Raw genomic sequence first — 22,607 nt, forward strand, 5'->3', positions numbered from 1 at the left:
GTAAATGAAAATTGATGAATTCTAAGTTAATATAATCGGTTCAAACCTGACCATAGCAATTAACCAAACCAACCATAGTATAACTCGACAGTCGCTCAGATATTAAGTGTATAGTATTGAAATAAATCAATCAAACCCAATAAATCGATTGCTGACAGTAAGTCAGTAATCAATAAATAAACCTCAATGTGGTATCGCTGACTTCAAACTTAGCTTAAAGTAACAATAAAAAAAAAAGAAGAAAACATCTTCATGCTGTCAGCCGAGACATTGTCCAGCAAAGTTTGGCGATTCAATGAATCTATCGGTGCTAATGATCACATTATTAACAACATCCTGATTAGAGTTCACAGTATTAATTAAAAGGCTCCTTCAAGTTCCTGCCGCCACATGTGAAAATTTTACCTTGACAAAAAACAGGACGGTTCAAATCCCTGAACCAGATAATGACTGATGCTCTATTAGTTAAGATGTCTTCCAGCACCCAAACGCTCCAGCTGAGCCAACTTTAGATTATTTTCCTGAGGGGGTCGATACCTGTCAGTCAGCATGCGAGACAGTTTGAATGTGACGTGAACCCTCGGCACAGCCTCGCTGGATAAACAGCTATTTAAAAACAGACTTGTGTGCTTCGTGAGCCACAGTATGATCATGACTAGAATGGGCTAGAGCCAGTAGATCATGTGTCTGGATATCATGTTGAAGTCCTGCTTTTACTGGAATGTTGGGTCATTGGTTGGCCTTGTCCTTGCTGCTGAAGTTACACAGGAGGCTCTTGGCTCCGTTCTGCCACGCGTACAGCGTCTCCAGTGGAGTTTTTCCGTCCTGCACAGGATAAATAAATGCATAAGAGTGCAAAGTGTTAAAGTGCTCATATTATGCTCATTTTCAGGTTCATAATTGTATTTAGATGTTATATAAGAATAGGTTTACATGGTTTAATTTTCAAAAAACACCATATTTGTGTTGTACTGCACATTGCTGCAGCTCCTCTTTTCACCCTGTGTGTTGAGCTCTCTGTTTTAGCTACAGAGTGAGACATCTCACTTCTGTTCCATCTTTGTTGGGAGTCGCACATGTGCAGTACCTAGGTAAGGACTACTAGCCAGTCAGAAGCAGAGTATGAGGGCGTGTCCTGACAGTAGCTAGGTAAGGACTACTAGCCAGTCAGAAGCAGAGTATGAGGGCGTGCCCTGACAGTAGCTAGGTAAGGACTACTAGCCAGTCAGAAGCAGAGTATGAGGGCGTGCCCTGACAGTACCTAGGTAAGGACTACTAGCCAGTCAGAAGCAGAGTATGAGGGCGTGTCCTGACAGTAGCTAGGTAAGGACTACTAGCCAGTCAGAAGCAGAGTATGAGGGCGTGCCCTGACAGTAGCTAGGTAAGGACTACTAGCCAGTCAGAAGCAGAGTATGAGGGCGTGCCCTGACAGTACCTAGGTAAGGACTACTAGCCAGTCAGAAGCAGAGTATGAGGGCGTGTCCTGACAGTAGCTAGGTAAGGACTACTAGCCAGTCAGAAGCAGAGTATGAGGGCGTGCCCTGACAGTACCTAGGTAAGGACTACTAGCCAGTCAGACGCAGACAATAAATAAATAACATTTAAAAAGCTAAAAGATAAAACTTGCTAAAGAAGCCCAAATACATACATTAGATTAAAAAAAAGTAGTTTGTGTGATGCTTTTTTTATGTGGTGCTTTTTTACTGTACATTAATTCAACCAATAACGGCTCGGGCGCTGCACATAAGACTTATAATGGCAGGAAAAACCCTTTAAGCTTTCCCTTTGTCTTATCTTACCATGACATGGTGTTTGTGGAAATTCCACCACCCAAAGCGCAAATCAAAACTGGAAAAGTGAAACATTTACACTTAAGATTCACCAGTGTAGATAAGTAAGGTACAGTAGTAGTGGTCCCCCGAGAGGCTGTGGACCCTATTTTAACGATCTAAGCGCACAGCGTGAAGCGTATGGCACAGGTGCGTTTAGGGCGTAACATGCAATCAACCAATCAGAGATCATCTCCCATTCCCCTTAAAAGCCAGGCACGTTTGGACCTTGGAGCATTGCTGTTATGATGGAGGATTTGCACCGTAATATTTTTATTTGTAATCTTCTGCATGTGTGTGTGCTGCTGTGCGTCTCTGTGTGTGTAACAAGCATAGTGTGCACGCGCTGTGCACGAGCCTAGGCGCATTCTACTAATGCTCTGTTAAAATAACAATGAAATGCTGCACTGTTGACTTTAGACCAAGTTTTTGTTGGTGGCGATCACTTCCCGCTGCCTCAAGATAGCAATACTCCCAAGATGCACCTGAACACACCTCCCTGTAAGACAAGCACGCCCATGGGCGCAAAGATGGGCGCAGGTGCATTTGCTATTTAAACGACACGGGCGCTGAACGGGAAATTGACAACTGCGTCGGTCTTCAACTAGCAAAGACTCTTGTGTCGGGCTTTGACCTGCACTGTGCAGGGTGCAAGTCCTAAATGTTGGCTTCTTGCTATTTGTAACACAGGATGCGTTGGTTGTTCTGTACTTACACAGTTCTTTGTGTTGAGGCTGGCCCCGTACATCATCAACAGCTTGATCATCTTGAATCTGTTAATTCTCACGGCATCGTGCATGGGCGTGTCTCCGTCCTTCAGTCAGGGAGCAAAACAAATATTCAGCATCAGTAATCGTTTTTTAATCTGAACGAGGAAAACTTTAATTTGCAATGAGGTAGTGACCAACTTGTGTTTCTTTCACTTCAACAGCATCTTGCCGAGCGTGACAGGTATCAGGGCAAATGTCTTCATAATTTGCAAATAAATTAGTAATTTTAGCTGGGAATTCAGAAAGAAATCCCTTTTTGGTTGCACTTTTATTCCAACAAACTGCTGCTCGGCTGCAGCTGCACTGCACCAATTTGTCCATGTTCAAATCCCATGTCAAAACTCTGCTTTTAATGTTAGAGTTTGCGTATTTTAGTGTTTTGATGTTTAGTATGTGGATTTCTTTTTATAAAACTCTGTAAAGTGTCTTTGAGTGTCGCAATAAGCGCTATATAAATAAAATACATTATTCATAGATAGACATTAGAATATAACAACGCTGGCGGCTCCTCCAGGCCGGACAAGCCACAGCTCAGTTCTGCTACAATAACTTGATTTTTATTTTATTACAAATTATTGCGTGCTTATCTCTAAGCTGAGCTTATTTGTATTTAATGTGGCTTCTTTTATGATTTAACATGAGTCAATAAAACATGTGTGTAGCACCACGCTATGCTCCCCTGCAGTAGTTTGTGTTGTTGGAGAAGCATCATGTCCTGCTGCAGGGGGTTTAATGCGCTCAATGGTGTTTTAAGCCCCCAACGTCGACTTCAAGGCAGCGCTGCGACCGCCGACTTCAAGGCACCTAACCCTAACCTTAACCCAAACCTAACCCTAATCATTGCCTAATTCTAGTGCCTTCCAGGGAGCGCTGCCTGGAAGACGACATTGGGGGCTTAAAACACCAAACACCATTTAATGCAGCTGTAAGAAGACTGGTGATCTGTGTCTAAGTCTAACGCCTTACTCTGTCTTTGGCGTTGACATCGGCTCCACAGTGGATGAGATGCTCAGCACAATCACAGTGTCCGGTCCGCACAGCAACATGGAGAGGAGTGCTCTGCAACTGCATGAGGAAAGGAAAGGGCTTCAGTTTTCTCCATGAATGCAAGAAAAACATCCGAAAATGTCACTAAAAGTACACTATGGATGTGTGTGTGTGTGTGTGTGTGTGTGTGTGTGTGTGTGTGTGTGTGTGTGTGGGTGTCTGTGTGTGTGCTAATGCATCTGGATCGCCCCCTGGTGGCTGGCTGCAGTATAGGTCACAAACCCCACCCCTTTCATGTTATCTGATGGGACACGGGCCAAACTAAAAAATCCAAGTACACGTCAAATATTTTTTTCCCAAAGGTGGTTTCTGTTATTTTAGGTAGCTCTGATCACGCTGATGTTTGTTCAAGTGTTCTTTTGTCTGATTAGTTTGGTTTGGACTCGGGATTGGTCGGGCGAGTATATGGGCGGGTCTTGGATACAGCAGCTCCTACGCCCAATCACTACTGCGCAGACTCTGGCTCCAAATGAACAAGGTGGTGGCGCCCATATCCGGGATATTTTGGCTTCACTTTCTGTACAGTGGGAGGAAGTGGAGACGCGTTGGCCATCTTTATTTACACTCTGTGGTACCAACCTTGTCTCTGTAGGAGAACTTGGCTCCCTGGTCGAGGAGGAGCTGCAGCGCCGGCAGGCTGCCTCCTCTGCAGGCCCAGTGGACCGCTGTGGCCTCCAGCTGCAACACACACACACCGAACTATTAGACTGATGCTGTGTGTGTGTGTGTGTGTGTGTGTGTGTGTGTGTGTGTGGAGTGTGTGTGTATATGTGTGTGTGTGTGTGTGTGTGTGTGTGTGTGTGTATGTGTGTGTGTGTGTGTGTGTGTGTGTGTGTGTGTGTGTGTTTAAGAGTTTAAGTGTGCATATGAGAGATTTGAGATGAGAGTTTTAAGATTTCTCACCTTGTCTTTTTTCTCGATGGCAGCGCCGGCCTCCAGGAGTCTTTTCATCACTTCCACGTGTCCTTTGAACGAGGCTTTGTGCAGCGCCGTTCTCTGGAACTGGACATTTCAGAGATCACAAACACTTCCTTTACTAAAACTGATCAGATAGCAAGACATTGCGTTTAATTCAAATTTAATTGCATGCAGCAAAGGGCTGCAGGTCGCAATTGAACTGCAGCTGCTGCGGCAAGGACTGAGCCTCTGTACATGCAGCACACGCTCTACCAGGTGAGCTACCCAGGAGCCTGCCTGAATTCCCTTTTATCTGTGACAACCTATTTTCAATATAATGGCATTCTTGTAACTTTTATTCTTTTGATTATTTTAGTTATTTGATATTGTTTTTATTTTGCTCATTCTCTTGTGTTGCTCTGTGCTTAAATAATTTTTTATCATTGTTTGTCTGCTTCTTTTTTTGTCTTGTTAGGCACTATGTAATTTGTTTTGAAAAGTGCTATATAAATGAAGTTTATCAAGTCATCATTTCTTTCACACGTTGATTGGCGTGTTTTAATGAGATTTTGACGAGTTGCCATGGTTGTACAACACATTCTCACAAACCATCGCGTAAAATACGGAGCCTTGTTCAGGTGCCTTTGACGTTGTTATTGATGCTAAAAGTCTCCTTTAGGGTCAGATCTAAACACACTGGGTTGGCACTACTGGTGTCACTTTTGACGGAGTTAGGTTTAGGAAAAGATGGTTGGTGGCCTTTTAAAAGGTACGTGTACGTGACACGTGGGACAAGAACGGGACAGTTGAGTTTAGGTAAAGAAGAACGGGACGGTTGAGTTTAGGTAAAGAAGAACGGGATGGTTGGGTTTAGGTAAAGAAGAACCAGATGATTGGGTTTAGGTAAAGAAGAACCAGATGATTGGGTTTAGGTAAAGAAGAACCAGATGATTGGGTTTAGGTAAAGAAGAACCAGATGATTGGGTTTAGGTAAAGAAGAACCAGATGATTGGGTTTAGGTAAAGAAGAACAGGACAGTTGGGTTTAGGAAAAGAAGAACAGGACAGTTGGGTTTAGGAAAAGAAGAACGGGACGGTTGGGTTTAGGAAATGTGACACGTGGGACACGAACCCCCATCTCCTGGGTGGAAATCCTGTGTTGTTGTGTTGTATTTTTCGAGTTCGGAGACATGACTGTGGGACACTTACGTGGTCGGCTGCGTTGGGGTTTCCTCCATCACTCAGGTACTTCTCCACCACAGGCAGTTTGTTCTCCATGGCTGCTGTCAGAAACATCTGCTCATCCACAGTCTCTGGCTGGAAGGTATACAAAAGGCAAAATACTTACTACTACATTAGTAGTACTTCTGAAATATATGGTTTGGCCCAGTTCCCAGCAGCTTAGTCACGCATTGCCGGCCCTATCTCCACAGCCCTGTGGAGCAAGGTCTGGCCCTTACACACATATATTCCATTCCAGCACAGGGGAAAAACAACTCAGGGTTGTCTGAATTCGTCTTGGGAGGCACTAAGCTACTGCAGTGGTGGCCTACAGGTTAGAGAAGCATCAGTTCAATCACCAGACCGACACAATACATCTGGGTGGGGAAAGTGAAAAAGGAGTGCTTGTCCCTCCCCTCATTACCACCACTGAGGTGCCCTTGAGCAAGGCCCTTAACCCCAACTGCTCAGTGGCCAGCAGATCAGACTGTGGTTGTACTGGGCAGCTTCCATGTATGAATGTGTGTGACGGCCCTGGCTGGTCCTCCCAGTCTATTTAACTCCGCCTGCCCCGAGACCAGGCGGCCGCATTCCCCCGACCACGCACCAGCATGATTTCTCTCCGTTTATTTTTTCCCTTTGTTAACTACTGACAACATGCACCTCACATTCTCCACTACATCCATACACCCTCATTCATCACTGATACTGACAGTTTGCAGTATCTAATAAATTACACTTTATCATTGTTATGTTACTGTGCATCTCCCTCTTTTGTTGTGGCCTGTGAGCCGGTCGTAACAATGTGTAACTGTGTGAATGTGATCAGGGCGTTCCTGCAAAAGAGAGGCTTCCTCTCAGTGAACCTTCCCCTGAATAAATAAAGGTAAATAAAACTTGACACAACACAGTAACGTGAGCTATTTAAATAAGCTGGATACATCTCATTTGCTCTGTATTTTGTCCATAGCAAATCCCCCCCCAATCGGTCCCAAAACGTTAGTAAATGCTGTAAACATGTTCTTTGTAAATCTTCCAATTTCCAATCATTCCCCGACATAACCAAGCAGGCTTGCCTTGTTGTGCGTTCCAAATTTTTCTTAACACTAGACATTTTCAGAGTGTAATTTGTTTGCTCAAACTTTGTGGTGATTTCCCGAAACGCACAGTTTTGCGAGGCGAGGGACATCCAACGGAACATCCGGCGCCGCCGGGGTAACCAGTAAATGAACTGTCGTCGATCCAGACTACTAGCAGCTCAACAACTTTCTGCAACAGCATGTGGACTTTCCCCCCTTTAAAAATCTGATGTCATTCTCAGAGTTACAATATAATATAAATGTAATATAAAAATCATTTGTGGTTTAAAAATTAAGGAAATACAGCCCAAACAAAATAATAATATTATAATAAGCATGTATGTTCCTCTTAGAGTGAAGGTAAATGTTTGTTTGCTGAGTCTGGTAAGTGAGACAACGGTCATTAAAACTGACATGAAGAATATATAATCTCACCACAGGCTCAGGCTCGGGCTGTTGTTTCTTATGGACGGGAGCCTTCCTCTCCCTTCTCCTCTTCCTCATCTGCAGGATGTTGAACAGGTCATCCACCGTCTCCAACTTCAACCGGCCGCTTTTATCGGTCTGACAGGGCAGAAAGAAACTTAGTTTGAAAAGCAGCTTCTACTCTTCTACTTATTCTGAATAATAACCCTAACCCTGTGCCACAAAACGCTGCAAACCCTGCTTTAAATGCTAAAGAAAAACTTGGCTGTCAAATGTGCTTTAACATAAAAAGTAAAAAAAAAGGTACACAACTTCCAATGCACCAACTCACATCAATACCATCATTATGAGGTTTGTATTTTAGTGGACAAGATGTGTAACACTTCCCAAATGCCTCCAGGTGGCGGCATGGACCAACAAGCTTACTCTCAGTCTAACAGCAGACTGCAGCTTCAATGACTAACCAGTGGGGAATGTTACTAAGTGCAATAAACACAAGTACTGCACTTGTGTACAATTTTGAAGTATTTTACATTGATAGTTTTCATTTTACGCAATTTTATACTTTTATACTTTCTACTTATACTCTTCCTCATTCCTTCCACTACATTTCAGATAAAATGTGAACTTTTTATGCTAAACCAGTGATTCCCAACCAGGGTACATGTACCCCATTGGGTACTTCCGCTGCTGTCAGTGGGTATACACTGTACTTGGAAAGATGGTGGAGTAGCTCAACTAATTTGGAAAAATATAAATATTTTTTGGAGGGCTTTTTTCCCTTTAGGTGACAGTGGATAGACAAGAAAAGGTGGGACAGAAATGGGCGATGACACGCAGCAAATTGGCGCAGGTCGGAATTGAACCCGGGCAGCTGCAAAGGACTCAGCCTACATGGGATGCACACTCTCACTGGGTGAGCTAGAGGCCGCCCCAAATATAAACTATGATTTGATTGGAGGTTATTAGGGATTGATCCAGTGCCGCCGGAAATTCCGCCTGGTGTCCCTCGTTTAGGTCGGATGTCCGTCACCTTTGGCTTTCTTTGTGTTGTAATTTTAAACTCCGGTGGATTTCTGAGGACTATGGTTAACTGCCCCTCAGATCTCTGCAGGGTAAATCCAGACAGCTAGACTATCTGTCCAATCTGAGTTTTCTGTTGCACGACTAAAACAACCTTTTGAACGTACACATGTTCCACCAAAACAAGTTCCTTCCTGAGGCTATTTTGCCGAGACGATAGTTTAAGAAATGGTTAATTGGTTTAAAGAAATGCCAATAAACCAGAGCATGTATTTCTCCCATCCCGGAATGCTGTGTGGACTTGCCAGACCCTCCTCCGCAGCGCTGTGGAGGATGGTCTGGCAAGGCAGGACTACTAATACCCAAACCTGTTCATGCATTATTATGTTTGTGTCTCTACAGATTAAGGGAATCTAGGCAGCTGCATGATAAGGGAATGTTTTGTCTCAGGACTGTCTACTTTTTGGAGGTCGGTGGCCAAACCCTTTTGCATACTTCCAGAAAGAGAGATAGGCTGAACTAGGTTTTAAGCATCTGCGTTTACGGCGACTGCAATATCTTTGTTTGCCTTTAAGGTTTAGCTAAACCTAACACCTCCAGCATGAGTTTTTAATAATAATATTTCAGGAAGACAGGAACTTCAGAGAGTCGGGGACGGCATCGTGGTTGAACTGTACTGTCTACCTTAATTGTCTCCTCTATTGAGTGTTTATTAAATGCTCCTGTGTAATTCATCAAAGTCTCCCGAACTTTCTTCACGTATGTGAAATGAGTTGTGCTGCTCTTGAGTTTTTCCTCAATATATCTCAATATACTCAATATAACTCAAGAACTCAATATGACTCAATATGACTCAATATAATGGTCCCACCAGCTACCTGTTGAGCTACCAGGGCGCCCAAACCGTTCAGTTGAATGGACAAAGTGAACGCGATAACAACATGGACGTTTTCAATCTCAAAACAGTGTGCACCGTTTTGCGACGGTTTCCTGGTTAAACGATAAGTTTCCTCAGAACGGTGTGAAACAGTGTGCAAAGGGCTTTGAGATATGTTTTCTTTCGTTTGGTGGGTGTGTCTCTCGTTTATTGCCCAGTCCCAGGTGATACCCAATCAGCAGCTAGACATTTCTGTACACTTGTGGCAATGCTATGTGTTGTCGGGTCTGAACGTGGCCCAGCTATTTGCACGGTTGTTGTTCGCTGTGTGTTCTCACATTAAGAGCTGCCACGCTGACCTCCTCATGCTCGCTGCCGCTGTCGCTCTCCTCTGACAGAGCACCGCCCACCAGCTCCCTGTCGGACCTGCGCTCATCCTGCTTCTCCTGATCCACGCCCCGCCTTGTACACGCCACCTTGGAATTCGTCTGCCTCTTTGCCCTCTGACCTCTTACCAGACACCTGAGGGAGAGAAGAGATGGACATGGTGAGTACACTCTAAGCCTGAATCATTACACGGGTACACAGGAGACATACAGTACATAAAACCAGGGATGTTGGACTGGGAAATGGGACTGAGTACCCAGGGCCCTTATGTGAGGAGGGTCCAAAAAGATGGTAGAATGAACAGCTGTGGATGTGAGGAGGGGTCCATAGACAATGTCTTTCTACAGGGCCCAGAATTTTGCATAAAACCCAGTGGTGGAAGAAGTATTCAGATCCTTTACTTTAGTAAAAGTACTAATACCACACTGTAAAAAATATGCTATTGTAAGTACAAATCCTGCTTTGTAAATGTTACTTAAGTAAAAGTATGTAAGTATCATCAGGAAAATGTACTTAAAGTATTAAAAATAGAACTCTCATCCCATTGTAGAAAGTGTAAAGGATCCAAACAGTTGTGTGTTTAATGGTTTAATCATTTCAGCTGGACTTGTAGTCCATTATATTGTTGGCTAGTTTCATGTATAACAAAACATTGTATTTTATAAACTACATGTGTTTTGTGTGCAAAAATCTTAATGTGTAAAGTAACTAGTAACTAAAGCTGTAACAGATGAATGTAGTGGAGTAAAAAGTACAATATTTATCTCTGAAATGTAGCGGAGTAGAAGTAGAAAGTGGCATGAAAAGAAAAGACTCAAGTAAAGTACAAGTACCTCAACATTTTACTTAAGTACAGTACTGAAGTACATGTATTTAGTTACATTCCACTGCTGATTAAACCTTCTTCAACTGATGTCGCAGTCTCTTTGGAGTAGACACAAACACCATGAGACCCGAGTTCTGTCTCTGTTTTCATAAAAAGCTCATAAAAGTCTAAATCTCTGTCGAGAGCTTCAAAAAACAGATTTTTTTTTAAGTTAACCTTAATGTCTTTGCATTTCGATTAGGGGAAGCCATTAAAATGAGAGGACTGTTTTAGAAAATGCTGAAACTGTTAACAGATTCCCACACTAATGTCCTAAATCTACAAGTTCAGTTTTTGTTTTGGGTCGGTCCAGAGTAAAACGCATCGGCAGCTCTCAGCATTCAGCCGCTGTAGATCCAAGTCCTGCTGCGAACAGAGGAATGTAAACACAGACACACACACACACACACACACACACTGTGAATCTTCTACTTAATGATTAGGGAAGAGAACATCTCAGTTAAGATATTAACTTAAAGAACATTAAGGACAAGCAGTAACAACAATGTTGGGTGAACTAATTTAAAGAGAGACTTACTTTTATCTAACTTTAAAGTTGTAATTAAGATGTCCCCTAAAGTTGCAAAGTAAAAGGTAATTAAGGCATTAAATTAGGCGATTTAAGGAACCCTGAGTTTAGATAAGGAGACATAATTGAGGTAATTTTTTTTCTTGTTATCTTTGCTTATTATATGCAACAAGATATATTTGTTACATGTTAAATGAAAGTAAGGAGTATAGATCCAGAAAGTCATGGACACCGATACACACTTTACGTATAAATGGCAAAACGATTTTACAAATCTGTCCCAAAGATTCCACAGTTGATTGATTTTTCTAAGCATCATCTTTTTACCAGCAGAGCTTCACTATCAGACATTATTTTAGATTATGAGAAAAAAAACTTTTTTTTGGCTCAACACATTTTGAGAATCGTTTAAGAATCTTTTCGTATGAAAACAAAAACTCTTTAGCTTCTCATTTTCAAATGAATAAAATCCTCCCTTCATGTGTTTTTTCAGGCAGGTTGTTCCTTATATTTTAAAAACTGCAGATTTTCTGAAATTGAAATCCTACAGCTTCTTTTTGGCACTGTTCTGCTTCCTACAGTAGTTGCTGCTCTCATAATTGCTATCATTTACATTTTTTCACACATCAGCATATCTTACCAGTTCCTCAACACTGTGCAGTCCCATTCTTCTCCCTGATATGAAGTAGTTTAATATCCACTGGTCTTCTGCTGTGATGGTCAGTGTCTCTCTGTCTGTCTGTCTCTCTGTCTATCTCTCTGTCTGTCTCAGACCCTCGGCCTCTTATACAGCCCTGTCAAACCTCTGTAAAAAAAAAAAATAGGGGGCCTGCCACTCAACTCAGATCACATTACTGTCTTCATGTGCTCATTTGGCATGCTGAGTGCTACCAGCATCACCCCCATCTCCATCTCTATTCCCGGCCCCTCCCACCAACAGTTCTGCCAAGTTTGGGCTTCCTACTGGCTTCTCTGTGTCACCCTGCAAAGATGGAGGGGAGGGAAGAGGTGTCACTCTGCCTCACATTTATGGGCTGGGAGACAATGAGAACTGACATTCACTTAGAGAGACTTTAACCCCTTATTTGGACATATAAGGTATCACTGAAACTTTGTGTTGCAAATACAATATATATTATTTTGCAGAGCTATATCTAGGTCACCTTTAACCTACTGTACAAAACCTGCACACAGGCAACTGTTCAATACCGATGGACGGTTTGGATAATTTGTTAAAGATTGGTTTCTGATTGTATGACTGCTCCTGTTACTTACCCTACAAAATCGAGCCAAAATCAACCAAATAAATATCACAGAGACAGCTGAAAACTGCCTCTGACAAAGTGCAGTGTATAAAACAGTGACACTAATGTGAACTAAGTACTGGAAATAAGGCTGCAACTAATGATTGTTATTACTTTTTCACAGTCGTCTAATCTGTCAATTATTTTCTCGATTAATGGATTAGTTGTTTGGTCTCCAAAAATGTCAGAAAATGGTGTATATATATATATATATATATATATATATATATATAGTGCTTTATGACACCTCTGTTTTTTGTAATTACTTCATCGTTGTTGGCTTTTTTTTGTCACTTTTTTACAATTTTTTTGTCACTTTTCCCGACGTTCTTTGAAGCTTTTACGAAGTTTTAGTCACTTTTTTCAAGTTCCAATATTTACTTTGGTGACTACGGGGCGAAAGAATCGCTCATAATCTGTGTTCACTTCTCCCATTGGAGTCAACACACTCAGGACCTGCTGCTACTCTCTTAAAGAGGCGTGGCAGATGCAAAGCCCACGTGAAACAGATGCAGGAAACTATTCTGAGTTGAGGCAAAACGTTACGACGTGTTCAACACCACGGCTGTTACATTCTCTGGTTTTGATATGAGGGCAAAAAATGCTCCCGTGGGTCGTATTAGAGGGAAGGAAATCAACAACCTGTATTGTCGTATGGTTTGGAGGACTGGTTGAAAAGGAGAGCATACGCATGAAGGTTAATGTCCTTTTTTAGTGCATCAGTTTTTCTTTTCTATTATCTGCAGAGTGATTCATCTTCTCAAACATAGACAGTCTTCTGCAGCGCCTCGTCACGCTGGGCATGTGGCCACAGAAATGCAGTGATATCACTGCGAGGAGACAGGTTCGTGGTGGATGAGAAATAAATAGTCACACTTCCAAACATCCTCTCGCTGCACTCTGTGGGATGCCTGAGTGTTTGACTGACAGCCGGCAGCGGGTAACGTCATGTCAGGAGCTTTTTTGTCCTGTTGTTAAATATGGTCAAAGTGCATATTACATATCTCGGAGCAATGTATGTATGCATGAATATACTCGGGATGGTGACGACACCTGATGGTCACAAGCTGCGTGAGCTCACTGTTCACCAATCAGAAGCCAGAGAGTTATGATGTCAGGTGTAGTGCATGAAAACAAACAGTGGAATCACAGTATGAAGTAAAGTTAAAAATGGCAGCACGCAGTCTAAAATAACAATTTAGTGGGTCAGATATTAACATGTTTGGGTTTAAAATAATTACGTTTGTTACGTAGGCAACTGTTATTTAAGTAAGTTAAGTTAAGCATGTCATATACTTGACGTAAGTTAAATACGTTACATAAACAAGCGGAATATTGACACTTGGTTTCACACGCGATACAAACAGCCATCTCCTGGGTGAACGGTGTGGTGATGGCGCAGTGGATATGACACATGCCTTTGGTGTGGGAGACCTGCGTTCGATTCCCACTGCAATACATCAACCAATGTGTCCTTGAGCAAGACACGTAACCCCTAGTTGCTCCAGACCTCTGCAACCTCTGACATATATAGCAATTGTAAGTCGCTTTGGATAAAAGTGTCAGCTTAATGTAATAAAAAGTCCTGTTTTTGTTTGACCCATCCATCTTGATCTCATCCCTACGCTGTTTAGAAAATTACAGAACCAGTAAAAAGTTTGGACACGCTTTCTATTTCACTTGAATGGTAATGCCTACGTAGAAAACTAAAGTCTGACGCCATCTCACATCTAACGTTAAAGACTGTCATAATATGTAAAGACTGGGGATCTTGCAGAGTCACATATTGCAAGACTACAACTAGATTTGTTTTGAAAAATTTAACCAAGCTAGCTAGCTGCCGCTAGCATTAGCTGCTGACTTAAGGGTAAGTTTGCAGATTTTCTGTTCTGTTGTACATGCAGATGAATGTCTCCAGTACCCGGAGGTCTGCGTTTATCTGCAGGTAAAATTCCCGTTGGATGACGCACTCCAGAAGGGTTGAAAATCGGCAACTTTCCCTCTTTAGGGTTTAGCTTAGCGAGGCACCATAGCAACTATAAAAAAACATTGGCTCTAACCGTTTGCTGCTTCCTGTTTGGTGCTGGAGGGAGTGCACATGGGCGTCAGTTTGGTTTGAAATGTGTTTGGGACAGAGACGCATTCGGAAGTACATTTCCAGAAGTGCTGGGTACAATGACGCATTCATTTTTTTTTCTCTTTCGCGCAGGTCATTTTTTGAAAGACGCTGTCCTGTAGCTTACTAATGAATAAAAACGTGGTTTAATGTACGTAAACAATGATCAATGATTACCAAATTTATCTCTCATATTGCTCCTCATAACCACTAAAAACAGTCAAAAAATCTAACCCAAAGACCAATTATTATGGACGTTATCTGACATTAAGCGTTTCTGCTTCACATTTTCAGCAGGGCAGCGGAGCGGCTGTGGTTTGACTCTCCACAGTTCTCATGGGGTTTATAAGTCTTAACGTGAAAAAGCTTAACGTGGTTTAATGTACCTAAACAACGACCAATCATCACCACATTTCTGGTTAGATTTTTTTGACAGTTTTCAGTGGTTGTGAGGAGCAATATGAGAGAGAAATTTAATCATTGATCATTGTTTAGGTACAAGCTTTTTCCTCACCATAGGCACCAATGAAGAAGACAACGCTAATGTGAGATATATATAATCGTTGGAGTTCGGTTTAGTCCTTTTGACAGGCTTAAGTGTTCATTACAAGATATGGCCATGAGAAATTTGGTGATCATTGATCGTTGTTTAGGTACATTAAACCACGTTAAGCTTTTTCACGTTAAGCAGAATGTCCCGACAGGCAGCGTTGTGAACAGAGAAGCGTGCAGCCAGCGCAGCAGCAGAGCGGCTGTGTCGGTGCTGGCCCTGTGGGGATAGAGATTGTTGTGGATTTTTTGGCATCTGTCGCTCAAGAATTATATGCGTTATGGACTTATTTTTTTAACTAAATTGAGCTCGAGGTTTTCAAAAAAAGTGGTGGGTACAAAATGACTCATGACGAAATCTGGTAGGTACGCGTACCCACCGTCCCCACCGAAATCGACGCCTATGGGAGTGCACCAGTTGGTTGTTGACAATGTTCACGTGATTTAACTTCACTACCAAGATTTAAAACTTACGACAATATCAAACGTTTTGTCAGAACGTCGAGACGGGAAAAAAGCTGACTGGGACTGAGTTTTATGACCACTTTACACCAAACGATTCAGACGACGGGAGCGCGCCCGACTCTAGCAAGACTCTCACAATTTCATTCCGAAAGTGGAAATTTGTCTGCAACGGTGGAATATTCTTAAAAAGTTGTTTGGTGTAAGGTCGGCATAAAGCGTATCCAAACTTTTTACTGGTCCTGTATTTCTGGTACGTCAAAGATAAATGTAATCCAGGACAAAATAAGTTCTCTCTAAACACGTAGTTAACGTTGTGCATTGAAACAAAACTACTTGGTTTGGTTTTAGGAAAAGATGATGGTTTGCGTAAAAATAAGTATGTTGGTTACGTACTGTAATTTAAGTTAAGTACGTCAATTAAGTACGCATGTGACGTAGGTTAAATACTTTACTAAAACAAGTCAACGTTGACTTTTGGTTTCACACGGGCCACGAACAGCGGTCTCCTGGGTGAAAGCCCTGTGTTTGTTTGACCTATTAATGCCTATGCTGACCTTTCTGGACTTTGATAAGAAACGTATTTCTGGTACGTCAAAGGCAAACGTAATCCGGGACAAAATATGTTTTACTCTAACTGAAAGTGAGGATACAGTTTTGTTGTTATTTTTTAGAAGACAGGGCTGTCCTCTGAACTCCATATCTAATTGTTGTCTGTGTGAGAGCTGATGTAGCTCAGAAAGCTTTTTTTCCATATGAAAGTGTATCTATAATTTGTCTCTTTTAAAAAAGACACATTACTGCATCATGGAGCGACTCAAGAATAACAACATTGCGTGTTATCGTTAAAATCTAGAGACAGCACTGTGGACCACTTGACCATTTATTTATTGGTGATTTTTAGCAACACATTGAAAGGGGTTGTGAACCAAACATTGACACACACAAAACAAAGATAATATGGCAAAAGTCAAGAAGGTCTGGAAAAATCAAGGCCAATCCAGAGTATAATCAAAAGGTGAGACGTTATTAACAGTGTTTGGCTTTGCTTGCTGTCCTTTAGACCTTTTCACATCCAAACCGAGCCGTCACTCAGATGTTTGCAGCCGTGTCGTCCGCTTCTTCTGACGTTTCAATTCCTCTGAAAGTGAATTCAAAGCCGCGAGCTATTTTTGAAACTGACCTTGTGACGGAAATAGATGATAAAAGGGGAAACGGTTTTGGAGGGAGACCTTCAATGCTACTGCACAATACTTTTTACTTCCAGCTGTAGAGAGTGTTTGCAGGAAGGACAGGGTGTGCTGAACAACGGAAGGAATTGTGAACAGGAACATCATGGGGAGCTTGTGAATTAGCAGAAGCGGTTTGGTAAATTCTTTATTGGGAATAACCCCTTGAGATGAACCATCTAGTTTTCAAGGGGGTCCTGGTTACAGTGTGTGTGTGTGTGTGTGTGTGTGTGTGTGTGTGTGTGTGTGTGTGTGTGTGTGTGTGTGTGTGTGCGTGTGTGTGCGTGTGCGTGTGATTTTTGTACGTCAGGTTCAAACGTTTGTAGTGTTTTTGAATCATGTTCACACAAAGCTGTTTAAAACCAAAAAAATCTTTTGGCCTTCTAAGCACCTGTCTCCTAGAACAACTAATTGGCAATAGGAAATACATTTTGGGAGAAATGTTACCTGACTTACGTTTTTATTAATTTATCAATATTTATAGACTTTAAAGAACGTACCTGCAGGGCGCCCGGGTGGCTCAGTTGGTGGACTGCGCGCCCATATGTAGAGGTTTGTTACTCGACGCAGAGGCCTGGGGTTCGGGTCCAACTTGCGGCGATTTCCTGCATGTCTTCCCCCTCTCTCTCCCCTTTCATGTCTGGGCTGTCCTAGTGATTGGTGGTGGAAAAGCCCCCAAAAAAGTCTTACAAAAAAGAACGTACCTGCAAAGTTCGAAAATGTTCAATGATAATGTATCACATTTCTTTTTCGTACAATATCTGCTCGTATCAACTAAGGCATATTGTTTGTGTTATGTTTCAGCAATCAAACCCTTGGTTAAATGGGAACTGAACCAATTTTATCAAAATGCTAGTAGGCGGCTAGGTAGCTCACCGGGTAGAGCGTGCACCCATATGAGGCTCAGTCCTCAACGCAACGTGCGCAGTTTCGCCCTTTGCTGCTTGTCATTCCCCCTCTCTATTCCCTTTCATGTATAAGCTGTCCTGTCATAATAAAGGCTTAAAAATAAAAATAAATCATCTTAAAAAAAAAAAATGTTAGGGAACTACTACTGCAAATTTGAAATTGTATGAAGTAGTTTTAAAGCTGTTAGTGTATCCAGAGGGAGCTGTGTGAAGTCTAATAAATGTCCTCAAGTGATGTCACTTGAGTCAGCCATGGATGAAGACTACAAATTGGAGGTGTGGAGTGGACTCAGGATGTGCATCCAGTGTCCACCCAAAAGAGAATCTTTCTTCCTTTTTGGAGCAAATGTCACCACTGAACGTAATCCCTGTAGCACTTACGTTTTGGTAAAACAAATTACTAGGATATGAATGTAATTTCTAGGAGACAGGGTTTCAAAATGCTGGGTTTTTAACATAAAAAAATGTTTTTTACCCATTTTTAAATTTTTTTTTATGTAAGATATATGGGTTTCATTCAACCAAATTGCCCAAAAATAACATGGATGCATGGATGTACATTATATGGATAAAACGTTCTTCGCAGGTAAAATTAATGATTACTTCAGGCTTGTTCGAGATGAACTGAGCCTCGCCTGTAAAGTGCGAGAGCAGGCGGCAGCAGCCTGGGGCGGTGACAAAAATCCGCTGTCAAGTCGGACAGTTTCCAGCTGATTCCAGCAGCCTTCAGGCTGAACAGGAAGTCACAGAAACACTCACATCCTGTTAGGTCCGATTCTGATATAAAATGTTGTCAGACCCATATATCAGCTTGTACACAAGGCTCCAGTTGTTTTAATTATGACAGAGTAGCTTTCAAAATGCTCTACATGCAATCTGTTGCTGATTTTAAATAATAACTCCCTGTAGATGATCCATAATCTGAACAGATTTAGTCTCTCTGACTTCTAAACGTAACTATCAGCCCTACAACAGGTGTTCTGTACAAATCAGACAGACAAATAGCAGTTAAAATCCCTCCAATTCAAAATCAATAAAAAAGTTTATATAAAACGTCATGTTGAGTCGATTCTGAACCAATCAGCTGAGAGGCAGGCGTTTCCCAGCATGCCCTGGGTCCAATGCATCTCTCCTGTTTAAGGTTAATGTATATTGTACATTGTCCCTGTTTTAAATAAATAAATGCAAAAAAAAAAAACTGCAACCTGCAACATCAATAAAACACACCTCAACTAGGACAGGAACAGTTCAGAACACAGTCCCATGAGCCTTTGCACTGCTTCAGCGCAGAACAGTCAATATAGGGTACAACGGTGTCCTGCCGAACGTTACAGTGTGTTGTATACACTCACTTGTTCAGCTGCTTGCTAACACAAATATTTAATCATGACGTTGTTGTGCCATGTCCACCCCTGACAAGTAACTAACTAGCCAAACCTGTAACAATCTATTTCACCAGAGGGCATTGACAAATACTCAAAGTGGAGGAGCTTTCCTTTTTTTTCTCTTTTATGTTGTCCCCCTTTTCTTTAACGGTCAGTCAGCCAGTGAGTCAGTCAGTCAGTCAGACTTCAGCTAGTGAAGAAGCCAGTCAGCATCCATCATGGCTGTTAACATCCCAGGAGTGATAGTGATGGTGTTTTTCTACCTGCTGGTCCTTGGGACCGGCATCTGGGCTTCTTTCAAGTCCAAAAGGGAACGGAAGAAAAGTGCAGCCACTGGAACGGAGATGGCCCTGCTGGGAAACCGAAGCATTGGCTTGGTGGTGGGGATCTTCACAACGACAGGTGAGGGGAACACAGCTGACACAACTAGGACGGAAACTGTGAATTACAAGGTTGTGATTATTAAGGGAATATATTTATACGATTATAAAATATCTTCTTTACAGTGGTGTTATAACTGTTGGCTGCAAACTCATAGAAACAGTTTCCATTAAGCAACAAGATGTTTTAAATAAATTGATATGTCTGTCCATATTAATATATAATAACATAATTCTGCATGGAGCTATAACAATAGAATATAAGCATTCCACAGAGTTCTTACACAAACAGTCTAATGAAATATAAGCTGCAATAAGCTGCTCATAGTGAGAGAAACAAAGTGTAGTTAAATTTTTTGAGAGGTGCACGTCAGGCTATGGCATAGGGTCTGGCGTAGGTTTGTGTCTTCATGGACCTACATGCGTAGCAACGGCGTAGATTTTACGCAGAAGCATAAAACGACCTTTAGGCTGTTCAACAACACCACAAACAGCAGCCTCCAAAATCATCCAAAATGATCATCAAGTTGAATCAAAATCTCTCTAAAAAAAGGTTTGACAAAAACTAACTTTGTACGCTGTGTGTTTACAAACACCAACCGACAAAAGTTAGGCTACATTTTATACCTTTTAGCACAATATTTAATCAAAATGATAAGGTATATAAAGTGGCTCCTGCCTTATTAGTCATAGTGTCCTGTCTTGCGTGGCTCTGTGTCAAAATGCAGTTCTAATACCTTTATAATGTTCAGTTGATATTTGCCTTTTGCATATTCTGAAATTATTAGTGTTAAATTAACACTACAAATTAACACTACAAACAAGGTTCCAGCTGACTTGATGGATACTTTAACGCATTTATACACAACGCACACAGAGTCGAGGGAACGAGGCGGTCAATACTCAGACCTCCCTTGATAAGGCAATCTCCTCCCTGAAGTCCTCTAAGTCTCCAGGGACAGACGGATTGGCAGGGGAATGGTATGAATCGCTGAAGGAGCAGTTGATACCAATGCTACATAGAAGCTTCAATTATACCGTGAGGGAGGGGGTCCTCCCCCCATCTTGGAGGGAGGCTACTCTGATTCCAAAAGAGGGCAAGGACCGGAAGGAATGCGAATCATATAGACCTATCAGTGTTTTAAACCAAGATTACAAATTATATGCAGCTATTTTAACCAAAAGACTGGAGGAAGTGATGCCTTTTTTGATTGATGAAGACCAAACCGGGTTTATTAAAGATAGACAGACTCAGGACAATATAAGGAGGACCCTCCACACTATTGAATATATAAAAAAGGAGAAAATTGGAGCTATCCTACTTAGTATGGATGCGGAAAAAGCATTTGACTCGGTGGGGTGGGGGTTTCTTTATACAGTTATGGGAAAATTTGGTTTCCATCATAAGTTCATTAAAGGCATCGAAACATTATACACGTCCCCCATAGCCAGATTTAAGGTAAATGGAGGCCTGTCAGGAACTATTCACCTGCAACACAGCTGCCGCCAGGGCTGCCCAGCCAGCCCAACACTCTTTAATCTTTTTATTGAACCTCTTGCTCAAGCCATAAGGCAGAATCCCGACTTGGAGGGCATCACAATAAAAGATAGAGAATACAAAATATGTCTCTATGCGGACGACGTCTTGGTCAGCCTAAAGAATCCAGAGTCGGGAATACCGAGATTAATGGATTTCCTGCGGTTGTATGGAACCCTGTCAGGCTACAACCTTAATGTTGATAAAACACAAGCATTGACGTTCAATTTTGTGCCATCATTAGATCTTAAGGATAAGTACAAGTTCAGCTGGGACGCTACTTCTATTTAATACCTGGGAGTTAATTTAACAAAGGACATACCACAGTTATTCTTGGAAAATTATGTAAGTATTAATTCACGGATACGGGAAGACCTAGACAGATGGGCCTCCCTTCCCCTGGAAATTGGCAACAGAATCCTGACAATAACGACAAATATCTTTCCCAGATTACTTTATCTGTTCCAGTCCCTACCCATTTGTGTCCCTGATAGTCAGTTTAGAGAATGGGATAAGATGATATCCCATTTTATCTGGAATGGCAAAGCCCCCAGGGTGAGATATAAGACTTTACAACTGCCAAAGTGCAGTGGGGGGATGAGCTTACCAAGACTCAAAGATTACTATTTAGCGGCACAAATAAGACCATTATTGCTCTGGTGCAATATAGACTACTTTGCAAAATGGAAGGAGGTGGAGTTATCACTGTCAGACAGACCTATACAGAGTTTATTAGGATGCCCAATGTTGGCTAAACAGTATGATATCCCGAGCCAGTGGGTTAGATTCTCTTTAGAAACCTGTTTTGGCCTGGTGAAACAACTTAAGATTCAGAAAGAAATTTGAGTTTTAATGTGGCCAACAAACAACCTAGATTTCCAACCAGGTATGAGTGATGGAGGCTTCACTCAATGGGCGTGGAAAGGACTCTCCACGCTATGTCTATTAGTCGAAAACCAGAATTTCATAGACTTCAAAACCATCTCAGACAGATACGGCCTTGCTCGGCAGGACTTCTATAGGTACCTCCAACTCCGGCACTACTTTGATAAGAACATTAAAGGACTTATACAGGAAAATATATCAGGCGTTACCAAAATGTTTATCAAAGCCTATAATACAAAACTGTCCAGAAAGATCATTGGAGAACTATACAGATATATAGCTGAATTAAGAGGCCACTCAACAAACTATAGCAAGGCGAAATGGGAAAAAGAATTGGGAACAGTAATTGCTTCTGAAGACTGGACAAATATAATTAACACACAAATCACCACTACGGCCTCACAAGTGTGGAGAGATTTATCCTGGAAAAATTGCATCAGATTCTTTATAACACCAAAGCAAAAGTCTAGGCAGACAGGACTACTACCTACATGTTGGAGAGGATGTGGGCACAGTATGGCGGATCATACACACATATTTTGGAGCTGCCCCGCTCTTAAACCCTTCTGGGGAGGAGTGGAAAGCATAATGAGGGAACTCTTGCAGTATAATTTTAATTTGGCTTGCTTATCATTCTACCTGGGTAATATGGACACTGAATTACCAAAGAAAGACAGATACCTCCTAAAAATCTTCATGGCTGCGAGCAAAAAAGCCATAACAAGAAGATGGCTCAACACGGAACCTCCCACGGTTAACCAGTGGAGAGTCATAATTAAAGATATTCAAACTATGCTACTGACTTTTAGCCTCAGATTACAAAGGGACGAAGGTGATGCCTGATGCATGGGAAAAATGGAACGCCTATATTATAAGAAGGGTTGATAGCCTGCCTTAATGCCT

General features: G+C 41.8%; 1 pseudogene; it reads right to left on the reverse strand.

The window, feature by feature from the left end:
• Positions 1–144: 144 nt before the first annotated feature.
• On the reverse strand, positions 145–11,616 carry LOC116036165 (annotated as a pseudogene).
• Positions 11,617–22,607: the final 10,991 nt, after the last annotated feature.

The sequence above is a fragment of the Sander lucioperca genome, chromosome 15 (assembly GCF_008315115.2).
Source record: "Sander lucioperca isolate FBNREF2018 chromosome 15, SLUC_FBN_1.2, whole genome shotgun sequence".
Lineage (NCBI taxonomy): Eukaryota > Metazoa > Chordata > Actinopteri > Perciformes > Percidae > Sander > Sander lucioperca.